Raw genomic sequence first — 5,573 nt, 5'->3', positions numbered from 1 at the left:
AAACATGGGCAGAGGTGATGTGTCATCTTTTTTTTTTTTTGATGTGTCATCTTTTAATGGGAAGCCTGAAAAACCAGTGTATGGTGTGTTGCATTTTCTTCCCTATTAATTAACTGCCATAATAATGCTAAAGACATGAGATAGGACCTTGGCCAGCCTTGAAGGCCTGTAATTAACAAGACCTCCTGCCTGCCAGCAAGCATCAAACATGTGGTATGGAGAAAAAAATAAATATTTAGTGTCATTAGCTGTGAGATGTGGGGATTATAAATTACTTCAGTGTAATATACAAACTATATAAAGTAAGGTCAAAATTTAATCTAAATAATGAAGAGGAGTTGATTAAAAGATTAAATAGTTAATTAACTAATGCTTGGAGGGTTTTCTGTTCTTAGATGATCAAGAAGGAGAGAAATGTTCTAAACAAAATGGAATATCACAAACAAAGCAACAGAGAGATTTCAATATCCATATTAGGGAAGAAAAAACAAAAGATTAGTGACTCAGTTTTGATACAGCCAGCATAAAATCCCTCCTCAAAGAGTGGGCTTTAACATATATTAAAGACAGTGAGCAAATCAGTGAAGTTTTTGAAGGAGTGGGAGATGAAGGAAATGTCAAGTATTTATTGGGAAGAATCAGATTCTCCTAATACACATGTTCCCTGGAAATCTGTAACCCTCTCTACTTTTTTACATAGACCATGGCATTTACAGTGAGTGAGGACTCCTCCAACCCAGGGTTTTCCTAATAGAAAATCTGCCTTTTTCTTTTGGTGCCTTTTACAGCCTACATGTATTTTAAAAAGTGGGCATGAAAATTAATCTGTATTGAAACTGATGATCTAGTCTCAATTGCAAAACTTGCAACTAAGATTGAAATTCAATAAACTACAAGTTTTTTTTCATAATTGTAATTAATTTAAATTTAAATGTTTTAAAATATTATAGCTGAATAGTAAATATTGCATAGGGAAGTTGTTTTTTTTTTAAACTTAAGTTTTGTTTGACATGTAAAAAAAAGTGGTTCCTGATGAAAATACAATGCCCTCTTCCTACTAGTCAGCCAACCTATGCAAACCCACGGTAATATGCAGTACTTGAGTGTTGGTGGAATTTCACAGTAGTTTAGTGTTACACTATGTAGAGTTTCAGTGAGTGTTTACACTTGTACTGAGTATGAACAAGGGTCCTGTTCCTTGGCCATAGCCAAAGCATTCAGACCCCAATTCTTTGTATAGCATCCTTTACAATAAATTTTATCTATTTTCTTAGTGTCATTGATGCAAGACTCTTCTTCCCTTACTTGGCAATTGGAAAACAGAATTTTTTTGCTAGGGCTATAGTGTCCTAATTATCTTCTCAGTAGGGTATACGGAATCTCCACACTTGGAACACTTCTCAGTATCTCTGTATTGCTGAGCCAATTTAGAAGTGTTTGGTTTCATTGCGAGGTTGAATGCTCTCTGGCTTGATGCCCAAGCCCTCATCACCATCCACGTTGTGCATGCAGGCGCCCGCGGTAACCGTAGCATTCTGGCCAAAACACCTTTCCATAGCAGGATTTGCAGATCTCTTGATCAGGAAGTGCCTTTGTTGGCCCATAGTTCATCTAATGAAACTTTTAAAGTTGCTATCAAATCATTCTCTGACAAAAAGTTTTATATTTTTATTTTTTCCTAATCTGTATTATCTCAATGGTAATTCACTTATATATTTAATTGCTAAACATTGGTTCTTAAAAAAGCACCATTTTCAATTCTGCTAATGTTACTCGAAACTATTCTTATTTTTAAAGAACCATTAATGCTATGCATATTCAAGTATCTTTTCTTTAGATTCTTAAAAACAATAACTTTATTGAGAAAAAAACCAATTCAAATAACATGTGCAAACTAATTCAGTAATCAATCTTAAAAATAATAGTCACATTTCATTGACAGTTCAATGGTTACTATGGAAATAAATGGAGTATAAATAATCAGATTTGTGGTATATGAATCTAAAGTTGTCAGGCTTAGCTAGTTAGAAATGATTGTTATTTCTGTCAGTCATGAAAGATATGCATAATTACTTCCATGTCACTTTTTTTTTTTTTCTTTAATTTATTCTGAAGCTGGAAACGGGGAGAGACAGTCAGACAGACTCCCGCATGCGCCCGACCGGGATCCACCTGGCACGCCCACCAAGGGCGACGCTCTGCCCACCAGGGGGCAATGCTCTGCCCCTCCGGGGCGTCGCTCTGTTGCGACCAGAGCCACTCTAGAGCCTGGGGCAGAGGCCAAGGAGCCATCCCCAACGCCCGGGCCATCTTTGCTCCAATGGAGCCTTGGCTGCGGGAGGGGAAGAGAGAGACAGAGAGGAAGGAGGGGGCGGGGTGGAGAAACAAATGGGTGCTTCTCCTATGTGCCCTGGCCGGGAATCGAACCCCGGGTCCCCTGCACGCCAGGCTGACGCTCTACCTCTGAGCCAACATTTCTCTATATATGCATATTCCTTGGTATATATGGAATTCCCATATAGTGGAAATTCCCCCCAAATTAAGTGCCAGATTGTCTAGAAGAATAAATAAAAGGGGAAAAGTTTTACCTTTAGCTATGGAAATGAAAATCTGGTTACAGTCATGAATATATTGTTATTCTGGATCTGAGCTTGCTACATCAGAAACAGAATTTTAGCCCATTTATCCTGTGGATATAACACATTACTTATATAACAGAGAGTAAATAATTTTCTGTTGTATGTTTTTACAAAATATAGGTGGTGATTCGCTTTTTTATAGAATCTGAGAACTCTAACTCTTGAATGATTGTACCACCAACAGGCTATACCATTCCAGTGTAAATCAAGGCAGGGCTGAAAGCTACTGATCTTGGCAGACTCTCTCTCTAGAGTTATCAGCTCAAACAAGATGACTGAAATTGTAAGTATGTTTAAGCAACTCTGCCTCCCATGAAACTGATGAGTTGCATTTCACTTTTGATCAAATTGAAGAGTCATTTTGGTATTGTATAGGGAAAGTTTAAATTTACCAGATTTTATCCAGGACCCTTTTTAGATGGCCTTATTTTCCATATATATAGTATTTGGATGTGTTGTGTAGTGTGTGTGTGTGTGTGTGTGTGTGTGTGTGTGTGTGTGTGTGTGTGTGCATATGCATAGTGTGACAGAAGATTATAAGTATTTATTATATTATCATACTATCATGTTTTCTTAATTTATCCACCCAAATTGTAGAAGCCATACGTAACAACTAACATATGTTGGGTAAGAAATGTAATGTTTTTGTGTTTCCATTTAAAATGAAAACACACCAAGAAAATTTCATAAGTACTTTAACTTATAACGCTGATATACATACCAAAGGCATTATTTTTTCTTGTCACATATTTTGTTTTCATGAACTCTATAACATCATTGTATAAGATGTCCTGTGTATACACACTGAATAATCTATAAATGAAAATAAATTTAACTTTTTTAGGAGTTGATCTTGAAGTAAAGAGATTATGTATTATACTAATAAAAGTGCTGGGTCCCAGTATAGAAAGATAGCTAATATTTAGCAAGTAGTTACATAATCCAGGCACAGTTCTTGAGTTTTACTTGAACTCCCTTTAATCCTCTTGACAGTCTTGTGAAATATGCACTGTTACTGTTACTTGCACATGAGGAAAGTAAGTCTTGGAGAGCTTAAGCTGTTACTTTTAACTGTAAAACTTGTGGGGTTTTTTTTAAGTTTTATTGAGAAATAATTGATGTACATTACTATATAAGTTTAAGGTGTACAACATGATAGTTTGATTTACATATATGGTGAAATGATTACCACAATAGGTTTAGTTAACATCCATCATCTTATATAGGTACAATAAAAATTAAAAAAAATTTCCTTGTGATGCATAATTCATGTTTTTAAATAACATGCTGTAAAAATGTGGGATTTTTATTAATGTGTTTTCTGAGTCTTATATTGTAAGACTTTATTTATGTAATCAGCAAAGTAAAATTCAAACTAAGACTTTATTTTCTGTTTAACACTAACCACCCATACAATTGAAGAATGGGCTTCTCCATGTTTTTATCAGTGAATCTTCAGGTGTAACACTCATAGAATGAATATGGTGCCTTGACGAAAGGGGGGAAAAAAAGGACGCTGAGGAGAGATATGGAAAGAGGAATAAGAGCATTTCCGAGGTTTATCACATTATTGCAATTAAGACGTCAAATAATAGTGTGTTGAAAGAATCAGAACTAATAGGTCAGTTCATTTATTTATATAAGGTGCCCTTATTCTTTTTGGATATGAATTAGTGCAATCATATAAATATCATGCACTATGTGTAGAGTTGGGTAATGATCTTCATCAAATACGTGCAGAGGGTATACTTCCCTCCCAGTGCCTTCCGTTCCAGCTGTTTCTACTTATCTTAATGTTCGTAATTGGGTTACAATTAGGCTGTGAATGAGATTTTAACATGGGAATTGGAGCTCTTCAACAAAAGGGTTTACCTCTTTTACGGTTTTGTGGCTCTTAACTTTTAGAGGCCAATTTCTTGCTACATGTTAATTAAAGAGATATTATGAAGTGTTTAAGAGAAGCTTATGGCATACAAAGAATAATCTACATATCCACAGATCTAAGAATGTGGCTGCAAAAAAAAAAGAAAAAGGCACCATTTAGGAAAAATTCTTCAATTTGTTTAGGGCATGAGATAATGTTTATTTAAAATCTGTTATAAAAAATGACCCACCGAGCCTGACCAGGAGGTGGCACAGTGGATAGAGCATTGGACTAGGATGCAGAGGACCCAGGTTCAAGACCCCAAGGTTACCAGCTTGAGTGTGGGCTCATCTGGCTTGAGCAAAAAGCTCACCAGTTTGGACCCAAGGTCACTGGCTCGAGCAAGGGGTTACTCAGTCAGCTGAAGGCCTGCAGTCAAGGCACATGTGAGAAAGCAATCAATGAACAACTAAGGTGTTGCAATGAAAAACTGATGATTGATGCCTCTCATCTCTCTCTGTTCCTGTCTGTCTGTCCTTATCTATCTCTCTCTCTGTCCCTGTAAAAAAACAAAAAACAAAAACAACCAACCTAATGGGAGAAAATATTCATGATACATCTGATAAGAGGTTAATATCTAAAATTTATAAAAAATTTATAAAACAACACCAAAAAAACTCACAATCACATTTGAAAAAATGAACAAAGGACCTGATTACACACTTCTCTAAAGAGGACATACTGATAGCCAATAGACATATGAAAAGATGTTCAATGATACTCATCATCAAAAAAATGCAAATTAAAACCACAAGGGAATATCACCTCACATCTGTCAGAATGGCTATCGTCAATAAATCAACAAACAAGTGCCAGGGAGGATGTGGAGAAAAAGGAACCCTTGTGCACTGCTGGTGGGAATGAAGACTGGTGCAGCCACTCTGGAAAGCAGTATGGAGTTACCTCGAAAAATTAAAAATGAAACTTCTTTATGATCCCAGCGATTCCAGTTCTAGTAATTTATTTGAAGAATCCTAGAACACTAATTAGAAAAAAACTATATGCACCCC

General features: G+C 36.0%; 1 pseudogene; it reads right to left on the bottom strand.

The window, feature by feature from the left end:
* Positions 1-1,150: 1,150 nt before the first annotated feature.
* On the bottom strand, positions 1,151-1,604 carry LOC136377156 (cysteine and glycine-rich protein 2 pseudogene; annotated as a pseudogene).
* Positions 1,605-5,573: the final 3,969 nt, after the last annotated feature.

Source organism: Saccopteryx leptura, chromosome 6, assembly GCF_036850995.1.
Source record: "Saccopteryx leptura isolate mSacLep1 chromosome 6, mSacLep1_pri_phased_curated, whole genome shotgun sequence".
Taxonomy (NCBI): Eukaryota; Metazoa; Chordata; class Mammalia; order Chiroptera; family Emballonuridae; genus Saccopteryx; species Saccopteryx leptura.
This window is presented reverse-complemented; position numbering and strand designations above follow the sequence as displayed.